Source organism: Balaenoptera musculus, chromosome 14 (assembly GCF_009873245.2).
Source record: "Balaenoptera musculus isolate JJ_BM4_2016_0621 chromosome 14, mBalMus1.pri.v3, whole genome shotgun sequence".
Classification (NCBI taxonomy): domain Eukaryota; kingdom Metazoa; phylum Chordata; class Mammalia; order Artiodactyla; family Balaenopteridae; genus Balaenoptera; species Balaenoptera musculus.
Window position 1 is genome coordinate 57,889,479 of NC_045798.1, and position 13,388 is coordinate 57,902,866.

A 13,388-nucleotide genomic window follows, 5' to 3' on the forward strand; every position below is an offset into this window, starting at 1 on the left:
AGGAGCAGCTGATTAGGGGGCTCTGTCTCACTCAGGCCTGGGGGGAGGGAGGGGTACAGAATGCGGGGCTAGCCTGCAGCGGCAGAGGCAGGGGTCACGTTGCAACAGCCTGGGACGTGCCATGTATTCTTCCATGGAAGTTGTCCCTGGATCACGGGACCCTGGCAGTGGCGGCCTGCACAGGCTCCTGGGAGTGCAGGTGTGGATAGTGACCTGTGCTTGCACACAGTATTCTTGGTGGCTGCAGCAGCAGCCTTAGCGTCTCATTCCCGTCTCTGTTGTCCACGCTGATAGCTGCGGCTGGCGTCTATCTCTGGAGCTCATTTAGGCAGTGCTCTGAATCCCCTATCCTTGTGCACCGCAAGACAGTAGTCTCTTGCCTCTTAGGCAGTTCCAGACTTTTTCCCGGACTCCCTCTCGTCTAGCTGTGGTGCACTAGCTCCCTTCAGGCTCTGTTCATGCAGCCAACCCCAGTCCTCTCCCTGGGATCTGACCTCCGAAGCTCGAGCCTCAGCTCCCAGCCCCCAACCGTCCAGGCAGGTGAGCAGACAAGCCTCTCAGGCTGGTGAGTGCTGGTCGGCACTGATCCTCTGTGCAGGAATCTCTCTGCTTTGCCCTCTGCACCCCTGTTGCTGCGCTCTCCTCCGTGGCTCCGAAGCTTCCCCCCCGCCACACCCCATCTCCGCCAGTGAAGGGGCTTCCTAGTGTGTAGAAACTTTTCCTCCTTCACAGCTCCCTCCCAGAGGTGCAGGTCCTGTCCCTATTCTTTTCTCTCTGTTTTTTCTTTCGCCCTACCCAAGTACGTGGGGAGTTTCTTGCCTTTTGGGAAGTCTGAGGTCTTCTGCCAGCGTTCAGTAGGTGTTCTGTAGGAGATGTTCCACATGTAGATGTATTTCTGATGTATTTGTGGGGAGGAAGGTGATCTCCACGTCTTACTCCTGTGCCATCTTGAAGGTCTCCGAGAATGAATGTTACAATTCGTATAATAATGAAATTCTGAATTTGAGGGGGAATGGTCAGAGTCAAGAAATATAAAGCTATATAGTTGCACAATTCATCCACTTAGGTTCTCTTATATTAAACAAATTATATAGGCTTCTGTTCACATGTTCCTAATTTTTTCCCATTTATTTTTGATGCAGAGTTCAGAAATAATTTTTGTAACAACTGATTGACATTTTTCAAAGAGCAGTAAATGCAGCATTGGAATTTGAAATGGACTTTTTAATGTAGCACAATGTTATAGTATACATTTCTCATTTTTATCTTTTGAATTTTATAGTAGGAGAAAAAAGTGTGACTTGATAATCATCAGCTTTTTTATGGTTGCAACTATAACTCCTTAAAGAGTTATTTGGGTTCGTATTTATCCTTTTGATTATCATTGTACATTTGCAGCTCTCAAAATGATGAGTAAGCATATGCAGAGCTAAATGTGGTATTGGGAAGAAGCCTTCTTAACAGTTTTGTTAATCGGTAGCAATCATCAACAGTCTAAATTCTTTATATTGGAGAGGATGGCAAGTAGGATCCTACTTTTTCAAGAGATAGGTATTAAAATTTATATGCTGACTATTACCGAGGGTGGCTAATAGTTTTTAAGTGAGTATTTATGCATTTGTTTCTAAATCTTTAAAATGGGGATAAAAATTAATGAGAATAAGTCTTTCTTATGCAAATTGGAGATGAGCTCCTTTCAAAGTTCTTTTTCCCTAATAGAATTCTATTTCTTACTTCTGAGTGGAGTGGAGCCTTCGGAGGTTGCTGTGCTGTGACAGCTTGCATTAGTGCTTAACTCATGTTCCCCAGAGACTAAATGGAAACCATTAAAACCAATAATTACTCTTCTTAAGGGGAAAAAGGCATCATGTTTGTAGCATTTTTGAAGGAACTGCTCTCCTTTTGAAGGAAGCATTTTTTAAATTTTTTGGCACTTGGGCTAATATGTTTCATTCTTTTCTGTACAGCAGTTGGTCATGCTGTTTGAAGTTTCAGAACTGTTACATCCCTGCTGCTATTGAAGATGAATGTGTTTTATAAATGATACTTTGGTTTGATGAAATTGGAAGCTTGGGCATTTGGAAGCACTTTTCAGTGTGAAGAACATTGTAGTATGAGGCAGAGATTTGGCCATCCTGCCAGCTCTGGGAAAATAATTTCTAAGCCTGTAAAATCAGAAGTTTAGAATGGATGATATTTGGGGTCCCATGTAGCTATTTATATTCTATGATTCTAAAAGTACTGAAATAGTAAATAATTGGGATTTTTTATTTACCTGGATTTTATAGTTACCACCTTAATAGAGAAACAACATGCAGTCATCAGTTGGCAATTGTGGAATCGTTGTTCATGCCATTCCTTTTCATCTGTAATACATATGCCTAGAGTAAAGCATCGTTCAGGACCTGCCTAATGTGAATGATATGGCTGTGCTCTTAGATTTTGTTTTTGTTGTTTTTCTTTTTTGGTTAGTGCCTGTTTCTTTACTTAAATTTTTCAGACTGGCTTCCTTAGTATTTCCCTTGCCTTATACCAGAAAAAGTATACTTTGATATTTGTTGCGGTCTTAACTTCTAAACTTACCAGAGAGAGTATACTTTGATACTTGGTATACTCTGAATTTAAAATTATACTTTGGTATTTGTTTGTTCCTTAAAATTATGCCACAGTAGCTCTCTTTCTCCCTCCTTCTCTCCTCCTCTCATTTTTCTGGTTCCACATTAAAAAGTTTGTCGAGTTAGATTGTCATTCTCTTCCTCAAAACTTTTCGAAATTGTCTTTGGTACAGTATTACAATATTTTGAAATTGTCTTTGGTACAGTATTACAATATTTTGAAATTGTTTTTGGTTCTTTAAAAACCTGGCAAAAAATGTCTATGCTATTGTTTCCATTTTCATATGAAAGGAACAGGTACTTCATTTTCTCACACTATCATTTTAAGAAAAGAAATGAGTATTCAAATAGATTAGGTTTAAGTGGTTAGAACTGAATGGTTTCTTTCTTGTTGTACTTTGATTTTTCCAGTGAATTTACTCTGTTTCTAATTGTTGAGAAAGGTGGCTTAAGAGTAAAAAAGTGTATATTAATCTTAATAATAGCAAAGCATAGTTACCATGAATTGTAACCATGAGCCAAAATAAATAGCATAGTGATGATTTTCAAACTGCAATTTAAGAGAGTTTATTCAGTTAAAGAACTGCTTTAGTCCTGGCTGCTTGGGGATAATAGGACAAGAGGGCTGTGAAATGAAGATGAGCTATTTAAATGGCCTATAAAGAGACAGTGTTTGATAATTATTAAGCAAAGAACCTCAAACTCAAGCTGTACTAAATATTCTTATTCTGACTTATTGATAGAACTGAAAGTTAAATTATAAGTGCAATATGAATAACTGAATTTTAAAAGACTGATTTCTAGGTTTAACATTTTTTAAAAAGTCAAATCCTTTCAGAATAGTTTTAGTGGAATTAACCTCTAATGATTTTACATCATTTTGTGGACATGCCTAGTTTTCCTTTGAGGAAAAATTGAGTGTGAGAAAAGGAAACAAAACTGAATAGTCTTGGGACTTCCCTGGTGGTGCAGTGGTTAAGAATCCACCTGCCAATGCAGGGAACATGGGTTCGAGCCCTGGTCCTGGAAGATCCTACATGCTGCGGAGCAACTAAGCCCATGCACCACAACTACTGAGCCTGCGCTCTAGAGCCCACGAGCCACGACTACTGAAGCCTGCGCGCCTAGAGCCTGTGCTCCGCAGCAAGAGAAGCCACTGCAATGAGAAGCCCGCTCACTGCAACGAAGGGTAGCCCCCACTCACCGCAACTAGAGAAAGCCCACGGAAGCGACGAAGACCCAACATAGCCAAAAATAAAATAAAGTAAGTAAATAAATTTTAAAAAAAACTGAATAGTCTTCAGTGTAGTTCTTATTTTTTATGACTTGCATTTCTTAGACTTAGTAGGGAACAGGAAGAAAATTATTATATTGAAATATACTCTTTCCCCCATCTTCCTCATTATCTTCTCTTTCCCATCTCTAAATTTCCCTAATTAATTTTTTACTAACATAGTAACTTCCTGTTTGAGTTGATTTGTGAAAATAATCAAAGCCCATACCTCTTGGGCATTTATTACTCTTTGATTGTCCATGACCGGCCTTTTAATGATTGTGGGCCTTAATTGAGCAAATTTGCCCATTGTTCCCATCTGCTCCATTTTTCAGCTTGTCGTATTGTAAGAGTTTTATGACTAGGATACATATCCACCTGGGGTTTTGGATGTGACTACCAAGCTTTAGTGTTTGATTTATATTTGAATCCATGTCTTTAGACATGAAAGGTTAGTGCAAAAGCATGCTTCCCCACTCTCTCCTTTTCATTTTAGCAGCTCTGCTTGATGCCTTTGGAATGTGCTTTAGTCTCTGTCAATTTGATTAAGAGGAGGCAAAGAGAAAGCAATGACTATTTGAAAAATGTGTTGTGATCTGTGAGACGCAGGTGGGGTGGGGAATGTTAGGCAGAGTGTATAGGTGAGCATTGCTACAGGGAAATTGTGGTAAGATGTGGTGATGTTTCAGGCTGACCCTCAGAGTGCCTACATGGGGTCATTCTGGGTCCAGGGTCCAGACTCAGGTTTATAACAATAGGAACTGGATTTTTTTTAGTTCATCCAGGAAAAATTAGTATCTTGAGAATAGGTTCATGCCAATCAATTCAAGGGGTTATTTTTAATCTAGAACTGTACTGTCTAAGATAATAGCCACAATTCACATGTGACAATTTAAGTTAATCAAAATTAAATTAAATTTAAAATTCAGTTGCTGTGTTACCATAATCACATTTCAAGTGCTGAATAGTCACATGTGGCTAGCGGCTACCTAGTAGACAAGGCAGGTGTGGAGTATTCCCATTATTGCTGTTCTATTGAGTAGCCCTGGTCTAGAGTACGAATTTACTAATTTGTAATGGGTGAGTAACCATATTACCTTTCTGGTAACCATAATACTTGTGTCTGCTATCCAGGACACCATTTTTTAAGGCAGTTTGGAAATTAAATTAGTCTTCAGGAGTTATTAATTTCTTAGTGAGCCATGAAGGAGCCTGAAGGAGCTACAGACTTTTATGAGGTATTTCTCTCAGTATGGGGAAATCTTAAAAGGACTCTTCCTCTTTCTCTCATGACATTGTCTTTCTAGTTGCAGGATTACTTGATTATGCTGGCTACACTCTATGTTTTGAATAAACATAGACAAATTATCATGATCACAAAATAATCCTTTACAATTGAGATTAAGATAACAAGAAGTCTTCTGGTTACATAATTTTGTGAAATGGGATTGAGGCTATTTATTTTAAATTATTTTATTGTACTGTTTGACCTGCCGAAATATTTGCCCTTGAAAGACAATATTTTACATTGAATACACTGCACTGAATGGGTACTTGTTTTGAGGTATTAATTTAGAGGAGCTCACTGAGATTTTTATTTTAAGTATGTGGAAAAGTCCTCTATCTCCACCATCATCACTTGCTATGTTGAAGACACACTTCTAAATGCTGGAGATTTAAGAATTATGTTACTAGGTTGAAGCTGTCATTATTACTAGTGCCATTATGAGGAATAATGATAATAACTATAATAATCTCCTCACATGTATAAAGTGCTTTAATAGCTCTAAAACCCTTTACATGGATCAAGAACTAAAAATGGAGATGTGATTAAAATCATGGCTTTGGAGACCATTTTTCATTCAGATTCCAGTTGTGTCTCTTGTTTACTTGTGATCTCAGATTAGCTACTTAACCTTTACTAAGCTGTGAATTCCTCATCTTTAAATAGGAATAAGGGTTATATCTACTTTTTTGAGTTACTGTGAAGACTAAATATAAATGAGATAAAATATTTAGTTTTTAACATACTGTGGGACAGTACTGAGCACTAATAAATGTTAGCTGTTGTTACTTGATCTTATTTGCTTTCATTTAATTCTAACAAGTGTAATGATTGGACTTGTAATACACAGTATTTTTTTTTTTATTCTCCCTTTTATTTATTTATTTATTTATTTAACATCTTTATTGGAGTATAATTGTTTTACAATGGTGTGTTAGTTTCTGCTTTATAACAAAGTGAATCAGCTATATGTATACATATACATATATCCCCATATCTCTTCCCTCTTGTGTCTCCCTCTCTCCCTCCCTCCATATCCCAGCCCTCTAGGTGGTCACAAAGCACCGAGCTGATCTCCCTGTACTACGCGGCTGCTTCCCACTAGCTATCTGTTTTACATTTGGTAGTGTATATATGTACATGCCACTCTCTCACTTTGTCCCAGCTTACCCTTCCGCCTCCCTGTGTCCTCAAGTCCATTCTCTAGTAGGTCTGCATCTTTATTCCTGTCCTGCCCCTAGGTTCTTCATGACCATTTTTTTTTTTTTTAGATTCCATATATATGTGTTAGCATATGGTATTTGTTTTTCTCTTTCTGAATTACTTCATTCTGTATGACAGACTCTAGGTCCATCCACCTCACTACAAATAACTCAATTTTGTTTCATTTTATGGCTGAGTAATATTCCATTGTATATATGTGCCACATCTTCTTTATCCATTTATCTGTCGATGGACACTTAGGTTGCTTCCATGTCCTGGCTATTGTAAAAAGAGCTGCAATGAACACTGTGGTACATGACTTTTTTTGAATTATGGTTTTCTCAGGGTATATGCCCAGTAGTGGAATTGCTGGGTCATATGGCAGCTCTATTTTTAGTTTTTTAAGGAACCTCCATACTGTTCTCCATAGTGGCTGTATCAATCTACACTCCCACCAACAGAGTGCAAGAGGGTTCCCTTTTCTCCACACCCTCTCCAGCATTTACAGTTTGTAGATTTTTTGATGATGGCCATTCTGACCTGTGTGAGGTGATATCTCATTGTAGTTTCGATTTGCATTTCTCTAATGATTAATGATGTTGAGCATTCTTTCATGTGTTTGTTGGCAATCTATATATCTTCTTTGGAGAAATGTCTGTTTAGGTCTTCTGCCCATTTTTGGATTGGATTGTTTGTTTTTTTGATATTGAGCTGCATGAGCTGCTTGTAAATTTTGGAGGTTAATCCTTTGTCAGTTGCTTCATTTGCAAATATTTTCTCCCATTCAGAGGGTTGTCTTTTTGTCTTGTTTATGGTTTCCTTTGCTGTGAAAAAGCGTTTAAGTTTCATTAGGTTCCATTTGTTTATTTTTGTTTTTATTTCCATTTCTTTAGGAAGTGGGTCAAAAGGATCTTGCTTTGATTTCTGTCACAGAGTGTTCTGCCTATGTTTTCCTCTAAGAGTTTGATAGTGTCTGGCCTTACATTTAGGTCTTTAATCCATTTTGAGTTTATTTTTGTGTATGGTGTTAGCGACTGTTCTAATTTCATTCTTTTACATGTAAGTGTCCAGTTTTCCTGACACCACTTATTGAAGAGGCTGTCTTTTCTCCATTGTATATTTTTGCCTCCTTTATCAAAAATAAGATGACCATATGTGCATGGGTTTATCTCTGGGCTTTCTATCCTGTTCTGCTGATCTATATTTCTGTTTTTGTGCCAGTACCGTACTGTCTTGATTACTGTAGCTTTGTAGTACAGTCTGAAGTCAGGGAGCCTGATTCCTCCAGCTCCGTTTTTCTTTCTCAAGATTGCTTTGGCTATTCGGGGTCTTTTGTGTTTCCATATAAATTGTGAAATTTTTTGTTCTAGTTCTGTGAATAATGCCGTTGGTAGTTTGATAGGGATTGCATTGAATCTGTAGATTGCTTTGGATGGTATAGTCATTTTCACAATGTTGATTCTTCCAATCCGAGAACATGGTATATGGTATATCTCTCCATCTGTTTGTATCATCTTTAATTTCTATCATCAGTGTCTTATAGTTTTCTGCACACAGGTCTTTTGTCTCCTTAGGTAGGTTTATTCCTAGGTATTTTATTCTTTTTGTTGCAGTGGTAAATGGGAGTGTTTCCTTAATTTCACTTTCAGATTTTTCATCATTAGTGTATAGGAATGCAAGAGAATTCTGTGCATTAATTTTGTATCCTGCTACTTTACCAAATTCTTTGATTAGCTCTAGTAGTTTTCTGGTAGCATCTTTAGGATTCTCTATGTATAGTATCATGTCATCTGCAAGCAGTGACAGCTTTACTTCTTCTTTTCCGATTTGGATTCCTTTTATTTCTTTTTCTTCTCTGATTGCCCTGGCTAGGACTTCCAAAACTATGTTGAATAATAGCAGTGAGAGTGGGCAACCGTGTCTTCTTTCTGATCCTAGTGCAAATGGTTTCAATTTTTCACCATTGAGGACAATGTTGGCTATGGTTTTGTCATATATGGTCTTTATTATGATGAGGTAAGTTCCCTCTATGCCTACTTTCTGGAGGGTTGTTATCATAAATGAGTATTGAATATTGTCAAACCTTTTTCTTCATCTATTAAGATGATCATATGGTTTTTATTCTTCAATTTGTTAATATGGTGTATCACATCGATTGATTTGTGTATATTGAACAATCCTTGCATTTCTGGAATAAACCCCATTTGATCATGGTGTATGATCCTTTTAATGTGCTGTTGGATTCTGTTTGCTAGTATTTTGTTGAGGATTTTTGCATCTATGTTCATCAGTGATATTGGCCAGTCGTTTTCTTGCTTTTGTGACATCTTTGTCTGGTTTTGGTATCAGGGTGATGGTGACCTCATAGAATGAGTTTGGGAGTGTTCCTCCCTCTGCTATATTTTGGAAGGGTTTGAGAAGGATAAGTGTTAACTCTTCTCTAAATGTTTGATAGAATTCGCCTGTGAAGCTGTCTGGTCCTGGGCCTTTGTTTGTTGGAAGATTTTTAATCACAGTTTCAATTTCAGTGCCTGTGATTGGTCTGTTTATATTTTCTCTTTCTTCCTGGTTCAGTCTCGGAAGGTTGTACTTTTCTAAGAATTTTTCCATTTCTTCCAGGTTGTCCATTTTATTGACATATAGTTCCTTGTAGTAATCTCTCTTGATCCTTTATATTTCTGCAGTGTCAGTTGTTACTTTTCCTTTTTCATTTCTAATTCTATTGTTTTGGTCATCTCCCTTTTTTTCTTGATGTGTCTGGCTATTGGTTTATCCATTTTGTTTATCTTCTCAAAGAACCAGCTTTTAGCTTTATTGATCTTTGCCATTGTTTCCTTCATTTCTTTTTCACTTTTTTCTTATCTGATCTTTATGATTTCTTTCCTTCTGCTAACTTTGGGGGTTTTTTGTTCTTCTTTCTCTAATTGCTTTAGGTGTAAGGTTAGGTTGTTTATTTGATATGTTTATTGTTTCTTAAGTTAGGATTGTATGGCTATAAACTTCCCTCTTAGAACTGCTTTTGCTGCATCCCATAGGTTTTGGGTTGTCGTGTTTTCATTATCATTTGTTTCTAGGTATTTTTTGATTTTCTCTTTGATTTCTTCAGTGATATCTTGGTTATTAAGTAGTGTATTGTTTAACCTCCATGTGCTTGTATTTTTTACAGATTTTTTTCCTGTAATTGATATCTAGTCTCATAGTGTTGTGGTTGGAAAAGATGCCTGATACGATTTCAATTTTCTTAAATTTACTAAGGCTTGATTTGTGATCAAAGATATGATCTATCCTGGAGAATGTTCCATGAACACTTCAGAAGAGAGTGTATTCTGTTGTTTTTAGATGGAATGCCCTATAAATATCATTTAAGACCATCTTGTTTAATGTCTCATTTAAAGCTTGTGTTTCCTTATTTATTTTCATTTTGGATGATCTGTCCATTGGTGAAAGTGGGGTGTTAAAATCCCTTACTATGATTGTGTTACTGTCAATTTCCCCTTTTATGGCTGTTAGCATTTACCTTATGTATTGAGGTGCTCCTATGTTGGGCGCATAGATATTTATAATTGTTATATCTTCTTCTTGGATGGATCCCTTGATTATTATGTAGTGTCCTTCTTTGTCTCTTTTAAAAGTCTTTGCTTTAAAGTCTATTTTGTCTGATATGAGAATTGCTGCTCCAGCTTTCTTTTGATTTCCATTTGCATGGAATATCTTTTTCCATCCCCTCACTTTCAGTCTGTATGTGTCCCTAGGTTTGAAGTGCATCTCTTGTAGACAGCATATATGCAGGTCTTGTTTTTGTGTCCATTCAGCCAGTCTATATCTTTTGGTTGGAGCATTTAATCCATTTACATTTAAGCTAATTATCGATATGTATGTTCCTATTATCATTTTCTCAGTTGTTTTGGTTTTGTTGTTGTAGGTCTTTTCCTTTGTGTTTCCTGCCTAGAGAAGTTCCTTTAGCATTTGTTGTAAAGTTGGTTAGGTGGTGCTGAATTCACTTAGCTTTTGCTTGTCTGTAAAGGTTTTAATTTCTCCGTCAAATCTGAATGAAATCCTTGCTGGGTAGAGTAATCTTGGTTGTAGGTTTTTCTCCTTCATCACTTTAAGTATATCCTGCCACTCTCTTCTGGCTTGCAGAGTTTCTGCTGAAAGATCAACTGTTAACCTTATGGGGATTCCCTTGTATGTTATTTGTTGTTTTTTCCTTGCTGCTTTTAATATTTTTTCTTTGTATTTAATTTTTGATAGTTTGATTAATATGTATCTTGCCATGTTTCCCCTTGGATTTATCCTGTGTGGGACTCTGTGTGCTTCCTGGACTTGATTAACTATTTCCTTTCCCATATTAGGGAAGTTTTCCACTTTAATCTCTTCAAATATTTTCTCAGTCCCTTTCTTTGTCTCTTCTTCTTCTGGGCCCCTTATAAGTCTTTTTATTTGTTTATTTATTTATTTCTTTTATGGCTGTGTTGGTTCTTTGTTTCTGTGCGAGGGCTTTCACTAGTTCTGGCAAGTGGGGGCCACTTTTCATCGTGGTGCATGGGCCTCTCACTATTGCGGCCTCTCTTGTTGCGGAGGACAGGCTTCAGACGCACAGGCTCAGTAATTGTGGCTCACGGGCCTAGTTGCTCCGCGGCATGTGGGATCTTCCCAGACAAGGGCTCGAACCCGTGTCCCCTGCATTGGCAGGCAGACTCCCAACCACTGCGCCACCAGGGAAGCCCTGGGCCCCTTATACTTCTAACGTTGGTGCATTTAATATTGTCACAGAGGTCTCTGAGACAGTCCTCAATTCTTTTCATTCTTTTTTCTTTATTCTGCTCTGCAGTGGTTATTTCCACTATTTTATCTTCCAGGTCACTTATCCGTTCTTCTGCCTCAGTTATTCTGCTATTGACTCCTTCTAGAGAATTTTAAATTTCATTTATTATGTTGATCATCATTGTTTGTTTGCTCTTTAGTTCTTCTAGGTCCTTGTTAAATGTTTCTTGTATTTTCTCCATTCTATTTTCAAGATTTTGGATCATCTTTACTATCATCATTCTGAATTCTTTTTCAAGTAGACTGGCTATTTTCTCTTCATTTGTTTGGTCTGGTGGGTTTTTACCTTGCTCCTTCATCTGCTGTGTGTTTCTCTGTTTTCTCATTTTGCTTAACTTACTGTGTTTGTGGTCTCCTTTTTGCAGGCTGCAGGTTGTTAGTTCGCCTTGTTTTTGGTGTCTGCCCCCAGTGGCTAAGGTTGTTTCAGTGGGTTGTGTAGGCTTCCTGGTGGAGGGGACTATTGCCTGTGTTCTGGTGAATGAGGCTGGATCTTGTCTTTCTGGTGGGCAGGTCCGTGTCTGGTGGTGTGTTTTGGGGTGCCTGTGAACTTATTATGATTTTAGGCAGCCTCTCTGCTAATGGGTGGGGTTGTGTTCCTGTCTTGCTAGTTGTTTGGCATAGGGTGTCCAGCACTGTAGCTTGCTGGTCGTTGAGTGGAGCTGGGTCTTGGCATTGAGATGGAGATCTCTGCGAGATTTTCGCTGTTTGATGTTACGTGGGCTGGGAGGTCTCTGTTGGACCAATGTCCTGAACTCGGTCTCCCACCTCAGAGGCACAGGCCTGATGCCTGGACGGAGCACCAAGACCCTGTCATCCACACAGCTTAGAATAAAAGGGAGAAAAAAAGAAAAAGAAAGAAAAAAAATAAATTAAATTTAGTTATTAAAATAAAAAATAATTATTAAAAAAATTTAAAAAGTAGCAAAAAAAAGAATGAAAGAACGAAGAGAGCAACCACACCAGAAGATGAATCCACCAATGATAACAAGTGCTAAAAACTATACTAAAAGAAAAAATGGACAGACAGAACCCTAGGACAAATGGTAAAAGCAAAGTTATACAGACAACATCACACACAGAAGCATACACATACACACTCATAAAAAGAGAAAGAGGAAAAAAATATATATATTGTTGCTCCCAAAGTCCACTGCTTCAATTTTGGGATGATTCATTGTCTATTCAAGTATTCCAGAGATGCAGGCTACATCAAGCTGATTGTGGAGATTTAATCCTCTGCTCCTGAGGCTGCTGGGAGAAATTTCCCTTTCTCTTCTTTGTTCGTGCAGCTCCCGGGGTTCAGCTTTGGATTTGGCCCCGCCTCTGCGTGTAGATAGCTTGAGGGCGTCTGTTCTTTGCTCAGACAGGACAGGGTTAAAGGAGCAGCTGTTTCGGGGGCTCTGGCTCACTCAGGGCGGGGTGAGGGAGGGGTATGGATGCGGGGCGAGTCTGCGGCGGCAGAGGCCAGCATGACATTGCACCAGCCTGAGGCGCGCCGTGTGTTCTCCCAGGGAAGTTGTCCCTGGATGACGGGACCCTGGCAGTGGCGGGCTGCACAGGCTCCCAGGAGGGGAGGTGTGGATAGTGACCTGTTCTTGCACACAGGCTTCTTGGTGGCGGCAGCAGCAGCCTTAGCGTCTCATGCCTGTCTCTCGGGTCCGCGCTGATAGCCGCGGCTCACACCCATCTCTGGAGTTCCTTTAAGCGGCGCTCTTAATCCCCTCTCCTCATGCACCGCAAAACAAAGAGGCAAGAAAAAGTCTCTTGCCTCTTAGGCAGTTCCAGACCTTTTCCCGGATTCCCTCCCATCTAGCTGTGGTGCACTTGCCCCCTTCAGGCTGTGTTCATGCAGCCAACCTTAGTCGTCTCCCTGGGATCTGACCTCCGAAGCTGGAGCCTCATCTCCCAGTCCCCACCCGTCCCGGTGGGTGAGCAGACAAGCCTCTCAGACTGGTGAGTGCTGGTCGGCATCGATCGTCCGTACGGGAATCTTTCTGCTTTGCCCTCTGCACCCCTGTTGCTGCTCTCTCCTCCATGGCTCCAAAGCTTCCCTTCTTCTGCCACCTGCAGTCTCTGCCCACGAAGGGGCTTCCTAGTGTGTGGAAACCTTTCCTCCTTCACAGCTCCCTCCCACTGGTGCAGGTCCCATCTCTATTCTTTTGTTTCTGTTTTTTCTTTTTTCTTTTGC

General features: G+C 39.3%; 1 protein-coding gene across 4 annotated transcripts in view; it reads left to right on the forward strand.

Moving 5' to 3' along the window:
• PIK3C3 (phosphatidylinositol 3-kinase catalytic subunit type 3) overlaps positions 1-13,388 on the forward strand; it is a 167,434-nt gene that overhangs the window by 21,662 nt on the left and 132,384 nt on the right. The window lies entirely within an intron of this gene.